General features: G+C 37.7%; 1 pseudogene; it reads right to left on the bottom strand.

The window, feature by feature from the left end:
* The window catches only part of LOC101684566, a 141,508-nt pseudogene extending 124,931 nt beyond the window's left edge, over positions 1–16,577 (bottom strand).
* Between the last annotated feature and the right edge of the window lie 4,706 nt (positions 16,578–21,283).

Genomic DNA, 21,283 nt, shown 5'->3' with positions numbered 1-21,283 from the left:
ACTGATGAATCATAATTTTAGACAGGAGCTCTTGAGAGCAGCTAGGGGGAAGAGATTCCTTAAGTAAAGAGGGAGGTCCATCAGAATAACATCAGATCTGCCCACAGAAGCCTGGCAAGACAAAAAGGGCTGGCATGATATATGCAGGGCACTAAATGAGAAGAACATGCAGCCAAGAATAATTTATCCAGCAAGACTGACATTCAAAATGGATGGAGAGATAAAAAGCTTCCAAGACAGGCAAGGTTTAAAAGAGTATGTGAACACCAAGCCAGGACTACAAGAAATATTAAGGTGGGTTCTATAAAAGAAAAAAGAACTGAAAAGTTTCATAGAACAGAAATTTACAGAGATAATCTATAGAAACAAGGACTTCACAGGCAAGATGATGTCAATAAAAACATCTTTCAATAATCACTCTCAACGTGAATGGCCTAAACACTCATACAATGGGACAGGGCTGCAGATTGGATAAAACGACAGGACCTGTCCATACGTTGTCTACAAGAGACCTATTTTGAACCTAAGGATACATCCAGACTGAAAGAGAAGGAATGGATAAGCATTTTTCATACTAATGAGCTTCAAAATAAAGCTGGGGTAGCGATTCTCATATCAGATAAGTTAGATTTTAAATGAAAGACTGTAGTCAGAGATATAAAAGGACACTACCTCATTCTTAAAGGGTCTATCCACCAAGAAAATATAACAATTGTAAATATTTATGCCCCCGATATGGGAGCAGCCAACTACATTAGACAACTATTAATCAAGATAAAGAGTCATATTGGTATGAATACATTAATAGCAGGGAATCTTAACATGCCACTCTCTGTAATAGACAGATCATCCAAGCAGAAAAATCAATAAAGAAACAAGACCATTGAATGACACATTGGACCAGACGGAACTCATAGATATATACAGACATTCCACCCTAAAATAACAGAATACTCATTCTTCTCGAGCACATGTGGAACTTTCTCCAGAGCAGACCATATACTGAGTCACAAATAATCAGGGCTCAACAGATACCAAAAGACAGATTATTCCCTCATATTCTCAGACCACAATGCTTTGAAACTGAAACTCAACCACAAGAAAAAAGTTTGGAAGGAATTCAAACACTTGGAAGCTAAAGACCACCATGCTTAAGAATGTGTGGATCAACCAGGAAATCAAACAAGAACTCAAACAATTCATGGAAACCAATGAGAATGAAGACACTTTGGTCCAAACCCTATGGGATATGGCAAAGGTGGTCCTAGGGGGGAAAGACATAGCCATCCAAGACCCCCTCAAAAAAACTGAAATATCCAGAATATACCAGCTCTCTTTACACCTCAAGGAACTGGAGAATCAACAACAAATTAAGCCAACCCCACATTCAAGAAGAGAATAATCAAGATTAGAGCAGAGATCAATGAGATAGAAACTAGAGACACAGCAACGAAACTAGAAGCTGGTATTTTTTGAAAGAATCAATAAGATTGATAAACCATTGGCCAAACTAATCCAAAAGAAAAGAGAAAGTACCCAAATTAATAAAATTATGAATGAAAAGGGAGAGATAATGACTAACACCAAGGAAATAGAAACAATCATCAGAAATTATTATCAACAACTATATGCCAGTAAGTTAAGCAACCTAGATGAAATATATGCATTACTAGAAACCTATAAACTTCCAAAACTGAATCAGGAAAAAACTGACAACATGAGAAAGACCAATATCTAGTAATGAGATTGAAGCAATGATCAAAAACCTCCCAAAAAACAAGAGCTCAGGGCCTGACAGATTCTCTGCAAAATTCTACCAGTCAAAGAAGAAATAATACCTATTCTCCTGAAGCTGTTTCAAAAACATAGAAACAGAAGGAAAACTTCCAGACTCTTCATGAAGCCAGCATTATCCTGACCCCCAAAATGAGCAAAGACCCCATCAAAAAGGAGAATTTCAGACCAACACCCCTAATAAATATGGATGCTAAGATTCTCAACAAGATCCTAGCTAATAGGATCCAACAGTACATGAACGACATTATCCACCATGACCAGGTGGGATTTATCTATGGGATGCAAGGGTGGTTCAACATTCGCGAATCAATCAATGTGATAGAACAAATCAATAAGAGAGAAGAACCACATAGCACTCGCAATTGATGCAGAAAAAAGCATTTGACAAGATACAGCATCTGTTCCTGACTAAAACAATTCAAAGAATAGGGATAGAGGGAACATTCCTCAACTTCATAAAATCTATCTATGAAAAACCCACAGCAAATATCATCCTCAATGGGGAAAAACTGAAGCTTTCCCTCTGAGATCAGAAACACGACCAGGTGCCCACTCTCACCACTCTTGTTCAACATAGTATTAAAATCCTAGCAACAGCAGTTAGCCAACAAAAAGAAATAAAATATATTCAAATTGGCAATGAAGAAGTCAAACTCTCTTTGCTGAGTACATGATACTTTATATGGAAAACCCAAAAGACTCCACCCCTAAACTACTAGAACTCATACAGCAATTCAGTAATGTGGCAGGATACAAAATCAATGTACAGAAATCAGTTCTTTTCTTTTACACTAACAATGAAAATATAGAAAGAGAAATTAGAGGGGCACCTGGGTGGCTCAGTGGGTTAAGCCGCTGCCTTCGGCTCAGGTCATGATCTCAGGGTCCGGGGATGGAGTCCCGCATCAGGCTCTCTGCTCAGCAGGGAGCCTGCTTCCCTCTCTCTCTTTCTCTCTCTCTCTCTCTCTGCCTGCCTCTCTGCCTGTTTGTGATCTCTGTCAAATAAATAAATAAAATTAAAAAAAAAAGAGAGAGAGAGATTATTGATTCCATTTACTATAGCACCAACAACCACAAGATACCTGGGAATGAATTTAACCAAAGAGCTAAAGGATCTATACTCGAGGAACTACCAAACACTCATGAAAGAAACTGAAGAAGATACAAAAAGATGGAAGAGCATTCCATGCTCATGGATTGGAAAAATAAACATTGTTAAAATGTCTATACTGCCCAGAGCAATCTATACTTTCAATGTCATCCCGATCAAAATTCCATTGGCATTTTTCAAAGAGCTACAAAAAACAATCCTAAAATTTGTATGGAACTACAAGAGACCATGAATTGTTAAGGAAATGTTGAAAAAAAACAAAAAACTGCGGGCATCACATTGCCTGATTTCAAGCTTTACTACACAGCTGTGATCACCAACACAGCATGGTACTGGCACAAAAACAGACACAAAGACCAATGGAACAGAGTAGAGAGCCCAGATATGGACCCTCAACTCTATAGTCAAATAATCTTCAACAAAGCAAGAAATATATACCGTGGAAAAAAGACAGTCTCTTCAATAAATGCTGCTGGGAAAACTGGAACAGCTATGTGCAGAAGAATGAAACTTGACTATTCTCTTACACCATACACAAAGATAAATTCAAAATTGATTAAAGACCTCAACATGAGGCAGAAATCTATCAAAATCCTAGAAGAGAACATAGGCAGTAACCTCTTCTACATTGGCCAAAGCAACTTCTTTCAAGATATGTCTCCAAAGACAAAGGAAACGAATTCAAAAAAGAACTTTTGGGACTTCATCAAGATCAAAAGCTTCCGCACAGCAAAGGAAATAGCCAACAAAACAAAGAGGCAACACATGGGATGGGAGAAGATATTCACAAATGACACTACAGACAAAGGGCTGATACCGAAGATCTATAAAGATCTCCTCAAACTCAACACCCAAAAAAAAGACAATCACATTAAAAAATGGGCAGAAGACATAAACAGATGCTTCTCCAAAGAAGACATACAAATGGCTAACAGGCACATGAAAAAGTGTTCATCATCATTAGCCATCAGGGAGATTCAAATCAAAACCACATTGAGATACCACCTTACACCAGTTAGAATGGCCAAAATTAGCAAGACAGTAAACAACATGTGTTGGAGAGGATGTAGAGAAAGGGGAACCCTCTTACACTGTTGGTGGGAATGTGAGTTGGTGTAGCCACTTGGAAAACAGTGTGGCGAGTCCTTAAGAAATTAAAAATAGAGCTTCCCTATGACCCTGCAATTACATTACTGGGTATTTACCCCAAAGATACAGATGTAGTGAAAAGAAGGGCCATCTGTACCCCAATGTTCATAGCAGCAATGGCCATAGTAGCCAAAGTGGAAAGAACCAAGACACCCTTCAATGGACGAATGCATAAAGACAACATGGTCCATATATACAATGGAGTATTACACCTCCATCAGAAAGGATGAATACCCAACATTTATATCAACGTGGATGGGACAAGCAAAAAAAGCCAATTATCATATGGTTTCACTTACTTGTGGAGCATAAGGAATAACACAGAGGACACTGGGAGATGGAGAAGAGAAGTGAGATGGGGGAAATCGGAGGGGGAGACAAACCATGAGAGACTGTGGACTCCGAGAAACAAACTGAGGGTTTTGGAGGACGAGGTGGGTGGAGGGGTTGGGTGAGCCTGGTGGTGGGTATTATGGAGGGCACAGACTGTATGGAGCACTGGGTGTGGTACATAAAATGAATTTTGGAACACTGAAAAGAAAATGGGGGGGAAAAGAACACATGTGATGTGTTCCTTCTCTTAGCACTCAGACTTTACCTGCCAATTCTCATCACTGCATTTTCAGGACAGAGAAACAAAAATTCATTGGTAGCACAGTGACAAAATCAGAACCCTTTTTGAAATGTGTTTCATAACTCAATATGAAATTTTTTTACACAAAAGATTTCTGAAATTATGGACTTCAAAGGAATAATCTGAGTTTGCAAATATAAAACTCATGTTTAATTACCTTTCAATCATATATACATGTGTATGTGTATATTATGTGTGTGATACACAAACATGTACAGTGTAAAGATGTTATTTTGCATGAGCAATTCTTTTATGGTTGTGATTTTTCCATTTTAATAGAATTCAAATTAACATATGGATTGCATAACAGGTACAGATATTATCCCTAACATGGTCAAGTACTAAGTGAATTTTTTCCAAAAATAATGAAAATGAACAGCTTTTCAAATATGTTTGTCAGGTCTCAAATTTGCTTAATATGTATTTTTCTGCTAAAATTTAGCCAATAGGTGGTTCTCATTTTTCAGTAAAAAACCTATACAAAGTTTATTTAACCTTATAAATCTCCCTGTTAAAATGGTACCCAGTATACTTCATTTTCCAGAAAGCATCATGCTTTAGCCAGGTAGAAATATACATAGATTCTTGGAAGGATCTATAAGGAAAATGCCAGTCATGGGAAATTCAGCCCCTATGGCAGTATCAGCCAGGGGAAATAGTTTCAAAACTTTACAAGAAGGCCTTTCAGCACTCTTAAGTGGTAACTTCCTATTCTTCTTTCCCCTAGGATATCCTGAAAATATTCCTCAGAAGGGATTATTCACTATTAAAATAAATTGCTTTCAGCTGTGAATATTTAATTACAAATAATGAGCAGCAAAAGATGGCATGAAATGTCTCTTCCTAGTGAACCAGAATATGAGTTTGGTCTGGTGTCTGACGAAGGTAGGTAGAATCAAGACCAAATCATCAATTAAATATTTGGCAAAGTGATTTAAATAAATGTCCAATGGGAATTATTACAAAAAGGCTATAGAATTTAATAGGATATGGAGTTAAGGAAACTGAAACTCTGAAGAAGCTCTCACAGGATTACTACAAAGGTTTCCTTGTCAGCTGGCTAAGTAAAGCCCCTGGAAGAGTGCAAGACCTATGTGGTGTGTTTGCACTGACAGCTGGAGGACCAAGGGATCTGTTCAGGTGACAAGGCATTGATAGTGTGCTGGAAAGGTGTGGCATGTGGCACCACAGGCAAAAGAAACACATGGTACCAAACATTGTTCGAAAAGGGTAATGCTAGACGATATTATGTATTATTTATGAATGTACATATATGTGATAAGTGTTTAAAAATACAGACTAGGAAGGACAGATCCCAAAGTCCGAATAGCAATTACTCCTGGAGAGGAAGAGAAGGAATATGAAAGAGGAACAGTCTCTTCACTATATTTACAATGTTTTATTTAAAAAAAAAAAAAAGGATTTCCTGGAAGTACGGCAAAAGCGATCTGAGAGATGATGGGTAAAATAGCTTTCTGAGCTGTGTATATAAATTTTCTGGAGGATAAATTAAAAGAGAGAAGATTGGGTGCCTAGGTAACTCAGTCTGTTAAGTGCCCAACCTTGATTTCGGCGCAGGCCATGATCTCAGGTTTGTGAGATCAAGACTCGAGTCCAGCTCCCTGCTCAGTGGGAAGTATGCTTGAGATTCTGTTTCTCCCTCTCCCTCAGTCCCTACCCCCACCTCTCATACTCTCTCTCTCTCTCAAATAAATAAATGTTTAAAAGAAAAAAAAAACAGTCTGACTCTTGATTTCAGCTCAGGTCCATCTCAGGATTGTGAGATCAAGCCCCACACTGGGCTCTGTGTGGCATAGAGCCTGCTTTAGATTCTCTTTCTCCGTCTCCATCTGCCCGCCTTCCTCCCCCCACCTAAAAATAAATATAGATAGATAAATAGATAGAAGTTTGCTTATGAGGAGGAACAAAGACATGAGAGTTAACAAGATACTAAAGATACTAATTATTCTACCAAATTAATGCCATTCCTTAAAAACATTCCACATTTTCTACATCTCTTCTATGCCAATGTTTTCCTGAAATTGTATTGTCCACCCACCAATATCTCTGCCCACCCCCCCCAAAAAAAGAATCCTACATTTCCTCAAAGCCAACTCAAGCATTAATTTCCATATCAGGCCTTACCTTAATTTCTAAAAGCATGAAAAGAGAAAATGTATTTTCTCTCTCAATACTCTATGTGCTTCCTCTGGCCCAGATTTAATGGCACTGATAAAATATTACTATTATTTACTATATCAATATGTATTTTTATCCCCAGCCAGAATGCAACACATGGGTAAAAACCTGCTTATGGAAAGTACCCAATGGATGTTTTTGACTGAAAACTTTGTTGTATTTCAGTACAGTTTTCTTCACTATTTCAGTTTTTCAGAACCAGTCTCATTTAAAAAAAAATTATATATATATATATATATATATATATATATATATGTCATCTGTGAATACAAATTTATGAAAATAAAATAGGATAATGCAATACAAGAATATGTCTGGTGTGTGGAAAGAAATGAAGATATAACCAGGCACTGTAGTTACAAAGACAATCTCTTTTAATCTTCAAAACAATTACTAAGCATAAGTTCTGTTTATTTCTCCATTTTATAACTGGGGTAACTGGGATTCACTGAGAGCAATAACCAAGTTTCTACAAGTAGTTAGTGAAGTTTGAGCCCAGAGCCTTTCCCTTCTTGATTTCGTTCTCTGTCTCTCCCTCACCCTACACACACATATCCTGCTGGACACCTCTTGATCTTTTTAAAGAAAATGTAGAACTGGTTAAAAAACAAAACAAGACAAAAAAAAAAAAACTGTTGCAATATCTAATCAAATAACTGATTTCATTAAAGAGGGGGATTAAAATTACTTCACATCTATTTAGTGCTTTAATGTCATTTCAAATTTCTCCATGTCCATCATTCATTTGATTCTCACAAATTATTAAATTTATTTACATATAATACATATTAATGATTCTCCAACAAAGATCAATACAAATCCTCCAAACGTAGCACAGTAGTTTCTAATTAACACAGACCTGTTTCGTTACTTCTCCATAATCTATTTCATCCTCCTTTATTACATAATGTGTTTTACCTTTTGGACCATTCTGCAGAGGTCATTGCATATTCATAAGGTGTATGTATTTTGCTACTGGACAGAGTCTGTATCTTCAAAGTATTGGTTCTTCATTCCTCACCCTTCCCGGAAATTTTCCTAGAACAGTAATTTACACATTTTCTTCATGATCTCGGATAGTTGGCTTTAAAAGCCTTAAAAGCCTTCTGAAGTAGCAAAGTCAGATACTAAATGTCATGGTGTCATCTCCTCTCTATATCCTTCATTTAGGCTAAGACTGTGCTCTCAACCCAAAACTTCTGTTACCTTCACCCACTGCTCAGAGTGGGAAACAGCACACATGAAACATTTACTTTATTTTAGTGCCCTTAAAAGTATCTTCCTAGTAGGGATATTGTGAAGGTTAAGTAAAATAGCACATATAAAAATATTAGAGTAAGGTTGTACAGCAAATGCTCAGCAAATAGTGACTATTAATTTATTATTATTTTTGCCTTATATCTTAATAACTTCATTTATAAAACTTATTTTCTTATTTATAAGCACAGTCATATGTTACATCTTTCTGAGTAATAACTTTCCTCCTTTTCAAGCTTTTCAATCATTCAGGATTAAATATCCTTATAATATCTTTTTCATAGTTTGGCTTTTTGTTGTAAAATGTTCCATTTAGTAGAATACTTTCTTCTCCCATTTCAATAATAGTGGAAGGAATATGAACTTAAGCAATCACTGCCATAAGTTTTCTGCCTTAATAATGAAAAACATCAGACCCTAAAAACGACTTTGTATCAGTCAGACCCAGCTTTCTTTCTTCTTGTGAATTTACCTTCTAATTCTGCAATTATATTCTACAATATATACAAGGATTATATTATATTCTACAATATATACAATATATACACTGGAACATGAGGATTAAATCAGATGTTATACATGAAATACTTAGGATCACACCTGGAAGACAGTAACTGCTCATCAAAAGTTAACATTTTGTTGTGGTATCATTACATCTGAGCAATGACATGGATGGAGACCTCAGTGCCTAGAACCAACAATACTCCTAGTACTTGGGTGGGTGTCTATAAAAGAGCTTTTCCTTTGAGTCCAAAGATATGTCCACAGTAAGTAGGAGCAAAAGAGAAGCAAAAGACATAATGGTGAATGAGAAAACTAATTTTCAAAACAGAAGATGCAACTGTAGATTCCTAGCATGATAAGGGAGGTAGTTAGCCTTATTGCAAAGACCTGGACCCTCCACATGATGCTCAGGGGCTCTGTCAAAAACAAAACAAAACAAAATAAAACAAAACCAAAAAACCCAGTTCTGATAGTTATTGCTTTTTTTTTTTTTTTTCCTATTCTCAGGGTTTATTTTTCTTGAGATAGCATAGTAAACATCTGCTTAATTCTCTCCCTTGACAGAGCTTAGATTTGTCCTAGGAAGTGCATCTTCTGGGGTGCCTGGGTGGCTCAGTCAGTTAAGGGTCCAACTCTTGATTTCAGCTCCGGTCAAGATCTCAGGATCCTGGGATCAAGTTCCATGTCCTGCTCTGTGCTCAGGAGGGAGTCTGCTAGAGAACTCTCTATCTCTTTCTGTATCTCTCCCAGCTCTCAAACCCTCTAATATATAAATAAAATATTTTTTAAAAAGAACTGCATCTTCTGTGTCAGTCCCTCATCTCTTTCCCGCAGTGTCAGTTAAGAGAAGTTCTAGAAAAATCTTTAATACCTGCCTGAAAATGCAAGTGACCTAGTTTCTAATATTTTCTATCACAATTATTAAATATCAATACCATGCCTTGCTTAATAGACTTTGCTTTATTACGCCAGAAATTGCACGTTTCTCCCATACGCTGTTGAAGAAGGCAGTCAAAGGTCTGTCCCAACAGGCCTTATGATTTCGGTAGAGCTTTGCCGTGGGGCCAGAACCTCTAAGCCCCACACTATTTTTCCACAGCTATCTCCCACAGCTCAAATCCTGAGACATAATATCTTTTATTGTCTATGTCTTCACCCTTTGGTTAACTCAGTCAGCTATCCTACAGAAAGAAAAAAATATATATCTTACTTTTGTGTCTGCAAGAGCTCTGAGTTAAATTTTCCAAAATTTCTTCCTGCTTACCTTCTTAACCTAAGCTGTTTTTCTTTCGAGTTTCACATTATCGTGTTTCAGTCATACCAACATGGATGAGTTAACCTTTTCTTACATCTCTGATCACTTTGCCCTATCTCTGTACAAAGATTTTTATGGGTAGTTTATTTTTTTCAATTTTTTCTATTTGTTTCTGAGTATACACTTTTCATTAACTACTTCTGTAGCTATAAATACCTATTTTACTATCTAAAAATTTTTGGCTTTATTTCTTCCCTTAAGATTTCATGTTTTAATTTGTCCTACTATTCTAATCTCTTCAGAAGTGAGCAAAGAGAAACATGTATTTCATTTTTATGTATGTATGTTTTATGTATATTTATTGAATTATAAAAATGCCACCTATAAGATCTCTGCTTTAAAAATTGTGTTATGATTTATTTTATAACAAAGATGATGACATATATTCTTGTAAAATTTCCAGACACATGAAGAAAGGTTTATATTCTTTCAGTAGGAAGCACATCTCTCTCACTCTGTTTGTGTGTGTATTTGTGTGTATGTGCCTTGTGCCTAAGAATTTGAGCTTGAGCAAACACATCTCTCTGACTCATCTTAGTATAACCAGTTGTCAAGTTTTTACCCCATATACATCTCTTAAGATGGTATCCCCTCTTATAGGAAAGAGAATGAAGTATAAAGGGAATCTTAGTAAGGCTGTTCTGGACATTTCTAAGAAAACTCACAATTTCTAAATGGAGGCTTTTCTATGACTGATCACTAGTAAATGGGCCCCACAGAAAGATGACTTGGTCCAACGCTAGGAAGGATTGGAGATTAGAGTACTATAATGGAATTATACAGTTTTAGTACTTGAAAATATCTTGAAGATCATCTCGTCTCTCACTGGCTGTCTCTCTCACACACACACAGACACACATTTTACTTCCTCTTCTCGACTAAAGGAATCACATGATTTCTCTCAAGATGTTTTATCCAAAGTTCCCACAGGCCACCAATATGTGTTTTACAGTGTACAACATGAAAATGTCACTTTCCCTAAATATAAGTTGTCCAATTTAGTCATCTGTTATACTTGGTAAAAAAAAATATGTGACAAAATAGCACCATATGTGTTTAAACATAAGAAGGAATCCATCAAAGTTAGGTCTGGCAAAAATAAGTATAATACATAAGGGAGGTAAATCTATGCCATAAGAAAAAAACATTTTGTAAAAGTATTGCGAGCATTATTTGTTAAATGTAGAGGAAATGCAGATGGATGATACTATCTAGTTGCTAATATCTGGAACTGAGGTATCTAAATGAGCCATAGCAAATCTGTGCCTATTCACCTGAATTGCTAAAATGCAGTATCTCCAAGGATTTATTGTCGATTTCGATTGACCTTTATACGAATCAGGGTATAATACATAAGAGGAAGCTACATCACACCCCACATCATTTCTTCTTTGGCAGTGCCAAAGAAATTAATCCCTTGTTGCTTTTAAATAGTGGAAGTAAATACATGTGAGACCACAATATAATCTTAAAGAAAAAACATTTTCTCTTCAGCAAGATACATACATTAAAGTGAACTGGCATGCACAGAAAGAACCAGCCCCTGAGTTAATAAGATACAGCTGCTTCTTTTGGAAACAGAACGATGGCTGAAGACACCTATGTATGTGATTCGCATCAGACATCAGCCATTATTCTCTCATACTTATTGGCTCAGTGAGCAAGAAGTCTCATAATTTTGAATTAAATTGACCAGATTAGTTCTTTACCAAAACTCTGATACGATATACTTGCTAAATTATTAGTCATCTCTTCAAAGCCACCATCACAATACTGTGTGGTTTATCATGGAGGTACCTTAGTAAACTAATCTGGAAAGTTAAAAGCTGAATTTCAAAAATGTTAAAACTATCTACAGGAGAACAAGGACTTGTTTTTAAAAGAAAACAGTGTTATTTAAAAATGTTCACTTTTGGGGTACCTGGGTGGCTCAGTGGGTTAAAGACTCTGCTTTCGGCTCAGGTCATGATCCCAGGGTTCTGGGATCGAGCCCCACATCAGGCTCTCTGCTCAGTGGAGAGCCTGCTTCCTCCTCTCTCTCAACCTTCCCCTCTGCCTACTTGTGATCTCTGTCTGTTAAATAAATAAAATCTTAAAAAAAAAATTAAAAAAATAAAAAAATGTTCACTTTTATGTTTCATAGGTTAAATCATGAAAACAGAACAGACTTCCATTTGTGATAAATACTTTTATAGATTTCTATGGACCCTTCAATATTAATGATATACTGTCAGCAAAAGACACAGATCAATAATTGAAATAATACAGTTTTTTCCAGTATCAGAGACAGGCTGTATGTCCTATAAACATAAAAAAAGATTAACAACAACAACAAAAGAAACAAACCAACAAAAACCCTACGTGTCATTCCTACATACCTTACGGAGCACAGGGTTATTTTATCCCATAACCCATACAACTATACTAGTATTTAAGACCATGGCTAATCTGAGATATAGTTAGTTTTTCTCACACACCTGGGAAGAATACGAAGGGTAAAACTAAGACAAAATTCTAATGATGATCAGTTGCAGAACCAAGGCCTCCAAATGCCCATAAAAGATGCACATAAAAAAAAAAAAAAAGGGTCTGGCTACAAGCATGATTCTTTCACTATAGCATCAGGAGATCATTGTATGAGCCAAGTGGAAGAATCTAACAAAGATTCTCATTTAAAAACAGACACCTGGGCCAAGGACACCACTAGAAATTTAAGAATAAGGAAATCCAAAAGGCACAGCAATGACAATTGAACCTGTTTAAATTCATCTGTAATTAATAAGTATAAAAAATAAAATACACCACTTCTTCTCTTCTAGATCAGCAAATATGAAGACTGAAAATACCTAGCATTAGAAACGGCATGAAGAAGATCTATCCCACACATAGTATCAGTAAGAAAATAAGGCATTTTTTTCTTCTGGCAATTTCATTACTAAAAATATATCTTAAGGAGAAACATAAATACGTATACAAAAAATTTAAGCAAGAAAGTTCAGAGGAGCAATTTTTAATATCAGAAGGAAGTAATCTATGGGGCGCCTGGGTGGCTCAGTGGGTTAAAGCCTCTGCCTTCGGCTCAGGTCATGATCTCAGGGTCCTGGGACCGAGCCCCACATCGGGCTCTCTGCTCAATGGGGAGCCTGCTTCTCCTCTCTCTCTCTGCCTGCCTCTCTGCCTACTTGTGATCTCTAGCTGCCAAATAAATAAGTAAAATCTTAAAAAAAAAAAAAAGGAAGTAATCTAAATTTCTATCAATTAAGAACTATCCTGAGTGATCTAATCTCCATATTAAAATGATTAAAGAGTATTGATGTTTATTTGAGTCTCTCAATTTACTGTTCCCCTTACAGCCATGTGCCCCCTCCCCCCACATTTCTCAACACTTGTTAAGTCAGGGCATGTGACAATTATGAATAATGAGTATTGAGCAGAGGTTATGGCTGACATGCCCATGTTGAAGTATATAAGAGCCAGTGTGTGAACATTCATCTCACCTCTACTCCTGACATAGAAACTGTATTTCTAAATAGCCTATCTACAAGGCAAATGTTGGCTGAAACATTAAGTCACTAATTGGAAGATAGCTACTGGAGCCACAACAGACTTCATGAGATCAAAAAACAAACCTAAGTGTGTTGTTAGGGGGATTTGGTGATTTACTAATTATTGTCATAGAGACTAGCTTACCCTAACAAAAGTGAGATACTACTATAAAATAAAAATTTAGATATATATATATAGTATATGTATATATAAAATTGGCTTAGTCATCAAGTGGAAGGTAGTAAGAAAACTATTTCCAGAGACCAGTGAAATATTATATTCATGTTACAGTAGCAAAGTATTTCATAAAATCGAATACTTGGTAACTTGAAAAAGACTCTATACCTAACGAACTTGTAGCTTTGGCCCAATGACTATGATGACTGAATGAACTAAACAGTGTGTGTTAATCGCTAATTGATGATGTTTGGCAAGTATTACAAGAAAAGTGAGATCAAGATAAAATTAGTACCAAGGAAGGTAGTGGAAAGCAAGCCCTCAAAATGAAATCTTAACGATAATTATTTTTGTCCTTGGTCTTGAAAAAAGAGCTGGTACCCTTGCTTATGGCAATGGGATGCTAGTAATCCATGGCGCTCTGCGGTATCATAATTAATCAATGAACATCTGTGACTGATTGTGAGGATCTGCCGATTCAAGTGCTTTGAGATACTGAAGGGTGCTGCATGTTTCTGTTCCATAATTGTTTTAAAAACACTGATAAGGAAGAGATATTTCTGCACCACAGAGTTTGCAGAAAGAAAATGACAAGTTTGGATTTTGAACATTCTGATTTCAAAGTAAAAAAAAAAGATTCCCAGAATATTTTTTTTTAAAGATTTTATTTATTTATTTGACAGAGAGAGATCACAAGTAGGCAGAGAGGCAGGCAGAGAGAGAGAGGAGGAAGCAGGCTCCCTGCCAAGCAGAGAGCCCGATGTGGGACTCTATCCCAGGACCCTGAGATCATGACCTGAGCCGAAGGCAGCGGCCCAACCCACTGAGCCACCCAGGCGCCCAGATTCCCAGAATATTAATAAACAAGTGGCACTGCTTAACTTCCAGTGAGACAGTAGTGGTAATTATTGGAATAGGATATAAGCATGAAGTCATAATCTGAATGCTAAGAACATGGGTTTTTTGGCTTTTAGTTTTTGACCAGTGTCTAATCAACCATAGTCCTTAGATATAAAATATATGAGCAGCATAGTAAATATTATTTGCTATGGTCTAAATGTTGTGTCTCTTCAAAATTCATCTGTTGAAATCCTAATGCCCGATGTGAGGATATTAGAATGTGGGGCCTTTGGTGATTAGGTCATGAGGCTGAAACCCTCATGAATGATAGTAATACCCTTATAAAAGAGGCCCAAGAAAGCTCCCTCACTCCTCCCACCATGTGAGGACACAATGAGAAGTCTACTGGAAAAGGATTTTTATCAGAACCAAATCATCTGGCACGCTGATCTAGGATTTCCAGCCTCCGGAACCATGAGAAATAACTTTGTTTATAAACTACCCAGGTGTTTTGTTAGACAGTCCAAACTAAGAAAGTACTTTATATAGCAGGAAAAAAAAATAGGTCTAGTGACCAAAAAGAATTGAGAAACCAAAACTGAAGTCACAGCTGCTTAGCCAGTATTTATAGATCCAAGAGTTCACAGACGCAAACTGTGATTGATAGGAAGGCTACTTCCCATGGAGGAATGACCCTGAATAACTGCCACACATATTGTAAAGTTTTCTCTTAGTCTTCCCAAAGGTATTTACCACCATTTTCTTTGGTGACTGGTACATGGGAAAAAGGAGACAGCCATGCTTTTAAAAAGGTACTAAATACAGGCTCAAAATTGGTATTCATTCTTGAAGGCCCCAAAATGCCACTATATTCTGCAAGTCAAAATAAGCATATAGTGATAATATGATAAATGGTGTTTTCATCCAAGTCTGTATGACAGTGAACTCAGTGGGCCTAAGGACCCATCCTGTGATTATATTCCCATTTCCCAGGTGCATAGTGTGAGCAGATATACTTAACAACTGGCAGACACTGCTTCTTACCTCATGGAATATGGGCTATTACTATGAAAGGCAAGACCAAGGGGACTCCCACAGAACCTCTGCTCCCTCCACCAAACACCCAGGGAAGCTGGGAGTAAGAGCCACCGGCTGAACACAGGTGGATCTCCGCAGGTAACTATGTACAGCCATAAACTCAATCAAGTGATTCCACCAATTTCAGCTGCTATTTTAGAAACAGTATCTTTAAAAAACAAATTAGCAAAGCCACTGATACCTGGTATGAGTGAGTTTCTCTGCATTCTTCTTTCAGCATCTGGACGGTGGGGATGCATGAAGCCATTGAAGGCAACAGAACAAGTGACATGAGGGAGTTCCAAGAGGGTCACGCTGATGTCTAAGAAATGTTTACCATCTTCTTCTGGTGCCCTGACTTCTCACAGTCCCAGGGGGCCTCCAAGGCCCTGTGGCTTCCTGGGGCAGAGCCAGGGATGACCCCTGCGCCACACTCTATCATATTCCTGCTCTCTCCCCACAGCAGTCCAGAAGACAGCTCGCCTAGCACCTTCTGCTTTCTGTTTTTTTAAAGATTACTAATAGTACACTGATACGTAGTTGATCTTCTGCTAGAAACCGGACATACCCAGAGTTTAAATCGAGTACAGCCAGTATTCTGTCAAAGGCAGAGGAGGCTGCCCTTGAGTGAGTAAGGCAGGCTGGTACAGTCCAGGACCGTGGACTTCACAGCAGGGAATAAAGAAGGGCTGGCGAGGAAATCGGTGTAGGTGTTCACTGAATGCTGCCTCTGTTTCATAACCACTATGGTATTCTCATTTCCAAATGTGTCAACTTCACTTTCCACCCCCTGACATTTAATCCACTGATTTAAATATATATTGTACATGAGTTACAAATCCTCACCTCTGCCACTCTACTGGAGCTTTTCCAAAAGAGTCTCCATTTCTTGCTTGATCTTGTTTCTCCACAAGTAATGCGAAGTTACTGTCAGTGTTGAGGTTAGAACTGAGGAGCTGCTGGTCGGTCATCTGGGCTAAGCAGCGCCAAGGCCAATGGAGGTGCCGTGGAAGTACCTCAGAAGGGGAGGTGGACACCCACACAGAGTCACAGCAGTGACACGTGACCATGGCGAGGTGGCACAGGTGCGGCGTGGTCACTTCCTACAAGAAGAACAAGTCCAAGTCTGCCCACAGCAAGACAGGAAAATGGGCGAACTGTTCCCATAGCCTCCCACTGAAGTTGTGCAGGAAGAGGTCCCGGCCCCTCCCTGCCACGGGCTGCCCTGCCCACAGGTGTTGTGGTCCCGGTGTTTGCTCTTGTCCACATGGCTAGACCTAAGCAAGCAAATGTCGAGAGGCTCAACAGGCTTTTGCAGAAGGGTGCTGGTACCTGGTATACAGCTATTAATAGGACTATTGCTTTTTTTTCCCCCTCTTTAACAATTTGAAAAAACATGAAGAGAAGTCAGCTTTTACCTAACATAGCTGAAAGTTGTTTAGAATCAAATTAACTCTCCATTTCTTCACCAAACTCTAGTCTGCTTAGGTTTGCATCATAGAAAATACTACAAAATAGGGCATTTCTTCCCCTACATTGATGGCTTCATGAAAATTAAACCAAATAAGCAGGAGCCAGGGATTGTCTTAGATGATCTAATAAGATACACAGGAGCCAAAAGATGAGAGAATAAATCCTATGAAAACTCAAGGGCTAATCACTTCGGTCATGTTTCTGTGAAGTAGTTGTTGTGACATGCCCTCCAAAGTGAAAGGTAAATTACTTCATTTTCACTTTTTTACTACTAAAAAACAAGTACAGTAGTTGTAGTTCTCTTTCAATTCTTGAGACAATGTACATGACTTTGGAGTATGCTTTTCTTACTAATTTATGGAAACCCATAAAATGAAGTTTTCAGAGGAGCCTGAAGCTGGCCCAGGTTTTAATGCAAGCCAGTCTGTTGGGAAACTTATAAAATTATAATTATAAACATTATTAAAATGGGAATATTATAAATAGTTCTGGTAATTTCCAATAGGAGAAATGCAGTTTCTATACACAGGGCTTAAGAATCAAAGCATTATTCCATGCTTCTCTGTCACAGAAAATTATTACTTTTTTAAAGATTTATTTATTTATTTATTTATTTGACAGACAGAGAGAGAGAGAGAGAAAGGGAATGCAAGCAGGGGGAGTGGGAGAGAGAGAAGCAGGCTTCCCGCAGAGCAGGGAGCCCGATGCAGGGCTGGATCCCAGGACCCTGGGATCATGACCTGAGCTGAAGGCAGAGGCTTAACGACTGAGCTACCCAGGCACCCCCAGAAAATTATTTTTTGACAACTCCTCCTATATTGGCTGTTTTCCCTCATGCTACATCTATGTCTTCATGGAAAATGCCATTGACAAGTTGACTGAGGAGGAAAAAAAACTCAGAATTTTATAGATGGTTCTGCACTATATTCCTGAACCAAGGAGTGGCCTTTTGTAGCATCACGGTTCTATTCAGGAATGCTCTTGAAAAATAGTACTGAAGAGAACTTCTCCAAAGAGAAGAATTTCAGACCATACATTTGATTTTCCAGTTTGCCTGGACTGAGATAGCTCCTGATACATTGGCAGTGGCCAATGGTTTGAGTGGATCTAGAGTGACATGGAAACAACTGGAATATTGGTGAGAAGAATATGTGGAGAAGAGATATGCAAAGGAACTTTTGTAATGTGCATAGAATATGAATATCTTTGTATTCATGTTAATGTTCATCAGAGGGCATTCATTGTAGAGGACAGTTTCAAATATCAGATGGAAAGAACAGCATATTCTATTCCTGTCAGTCTTACCTATGGATTCAAATAAAAAGTGCCAATGAAACTAATCTGCATGAGTCAAAAAATGTATTTCCCCTCATCTGATCCTTTTATTGCCACTATTGGGTACTTAATTCATCAACATCAGAGACCAAAACTACCATTCTTCTTAAATGTGGCTGGAGGACCAGCCAGATAGCTTCTGACAGGTTGTTCACATTGCACTTCGCTACCTGATGTTGAAACTATGATTTCCACCAACAGGGGAACTATAATTTGAAGGACACTTTAAGAGGACGGAAAAGGGATGTGGTCAATTCTAAATGCTCCCTCTTCCAGTCAGCATCATGCCAACCATGGTTCTTTATCTTAGAAGCAATAGTTAGTTCCCAGTCCTTGATTTCTTCTGGCATTCTCAGGACCAGCTTGATCACAGTCCATCTGATATACCACCAGCAGCAAAAGTGTCCCCTCAGGTATGTCAGGCCTTCCTTCATATTTCTAACTCATGATATCTATCCTCATCTTCTTCTCATTGTTCCTCAGTCCTAGAGCTGAGAGCTTCCTCCCACAACTATTATCTGTGTGGTATTTCACTATTCCCTTTTGGTTTTTCAGGTCCCTCAATACCTTTTTAACCAATTCCCAAAGTCCCGAGAATTTTCCATTTGAAATCCCATCTCACTACAAATTAGCAAACACAAATTGGAGAAACCTTATGAATTTAAGATATATAGGGAAAATCTGCCAGCAGTCAGTTCTCAATTTTTATTACATACAGAGAAACCTATGACTCTAAAAATTAATTTGAACACATATGTCACTTTATATAAGAGAACACACATCGGGAAGAAAAGTGATATAAGCATTAAATGTGGGAACGCCTTCAGCAAAAATTTCCATGTCAGTATTTACCAGAACACTCACACCAATATCTTCAGACTTATGAAACTGGTATTGCTTTCTCGAGTGTCACCATTTGAAAGACCCATTCTGGCCCTCTTTAAGCCGTATCTCTCCACAGGGACACTAAGTCCAGAACCAAAAGAAGGACCCACCCAAAGCCCTATGGCATTCTTGCTTAAATATGCTCCTTGTACACCAGATCTCATAACTGCCTGTCCAACTAGCCCTGGGACCAATTTGAGGGCCTGCATGAGCCTGTTCCTCAGATGTATCCTCTGTTGGTCAGCTTGTATGCTACACAAGAAGTGGGCATAGGAAGGAGCTTGGTTGTACACGATGAGGTGCCCCACACCCTCAGAAAATGCCCCTCAGAAAATGCCCCTCACAGCGCAGGATAATCCTGGATGTGAGAAGAGAGGGGGTGGTAGACTGCAGGCCTAGAGGACTTCCATCATATCTGCGATAATGCACATGAATTCAAGAACCAAAATACAAGCACTCATGAGCAAAAGATAACTAAAATAGGAATGAAATGTTATGAACATTTGAAAGTGTGCATGTGTTAGTAAATCAAAACTAATTATATATCAAAGAATTCAGACTCAGGGAAAATCTCATCAAATATGACATTGTGGGGAAATATAGCTTTTCTCTTAGATATAATCTTATGTTATAAATCATGTTTCAGATGTGATATCAAACATTTCTTAGAAAAGATTACAGAATTTTTTTATTAATAAGTTCAGTCACTGTGGCATAGACCTATCCAAAGCAATTCAAAAAGCAACTGAATAATTTTAATGATCAATGTGTATTAAGCATATATACAAACTTGCCCTGAGATAGAAAGGACTTATCTGAAAATGCAGAGTTACTGGACTTTCTTGTTAATCCAACATAACCATAACATAAAATTAATATAGTAAATAATACCATAACTAGGGTACATTTATCGATTTTCTACATTAATACAATCATTATGGCATAATACACAGTGGAAATATAATAACCCTTTAGAAGCTTAAACTATCACTCCACAAACCTTTTCTATTATTTCTTGGAAAATATAAATAGCTTTTGGCATTTGTAACAGAATTGTCCTTTCAATAAAAAGCTATTATTTTGGTTAAGTTGTAAAAAAGGACTTTGTGTGAAAAATACCCTGTAAAATATATCAGCAGATTGCAAAATTTCAGGGTTAAAATTAGGTTAAGGGCATTGTCAGAAAGTGAGTATGTTCATGTTATGGTTTTTGAAATGCATTTTACTGCAACTTGGGTTAAGGAGAAGCCTTGGAAGTACAAAGATAACTGAATAAACAAACTACCTCAGGGAGGATTTGAGATTCATCTCCCTAGAGGTGTGTGTTGTCTATCAAAGGGGAATGCAACCTTGGCTATGGAGTTATTATGGGGGGTTGTAAACTGGGAGAGGTCTGCTTAATCCCATTCCCACACCTCCAGATGTTTCCACGCATTCCAAAGAATAAGAACCTAGGAGGTTTGCCTTCTCTTTCCAAGGAGAATTTGTGTATATGAGGGAGTAAAGATTACTTTCCCTCTCTCAGGAGAAGAGAAATATTTGTCCTCCTATATAAACACTCAGATTCATATTTTGGGGGTTCCTCATTTAGAGTAGAGAGCCAGGTACATGTAAGGTCCCATCTATCTGGCTTTCATCACATGACCCAAGAAAGGGAAAAAATGAGACAAAATGAACTAATGCAGTTACTGCTATGAGTAATAATGTGTCCCTGCCTCAGAAACTTTATGCCCATTTTTTAGAATAATGCAAATAAATAAAAATACTGAAATGTAACAGGTATGACTTTCCTACTTTCTAATGTCATATTATATACCATTAAATTGAGAGAGAAAGGCCTCTGAAGGCAAGAAAGGAAAGAAATAAAACAGATGGAAGGGCTATGCCTAGAAAAGAATTATAGATGAGCTTACTGGCACATGGAAATGAGAATAATCGGAAAGATAGGAAGCCTTTTAAGATTATGAGAGAGTCATACTGCCAA

The sequence above is a fragment of the Mustela putorius genome, unplaced genomic scaffold (assembly GCF_011764305.1).
Source record: "Mustela putorius furo isolate JIRA1106 unplaced genomic scaffold, ASM1176430v1.1 tig00003845_pilon_pilon_pilon, whole genome shotgun sequence".
NCBI lineage: Eukaryota > Metazoa > Chordata > Mammalia > Carnivora > Mustelidae > Mustela > Mustela putorius.
The sequence above is the reverse complement of the archived record's forward strand: the minus strand, read 5'-3'. Positions and strand labels throughout refer to the sequence as shown.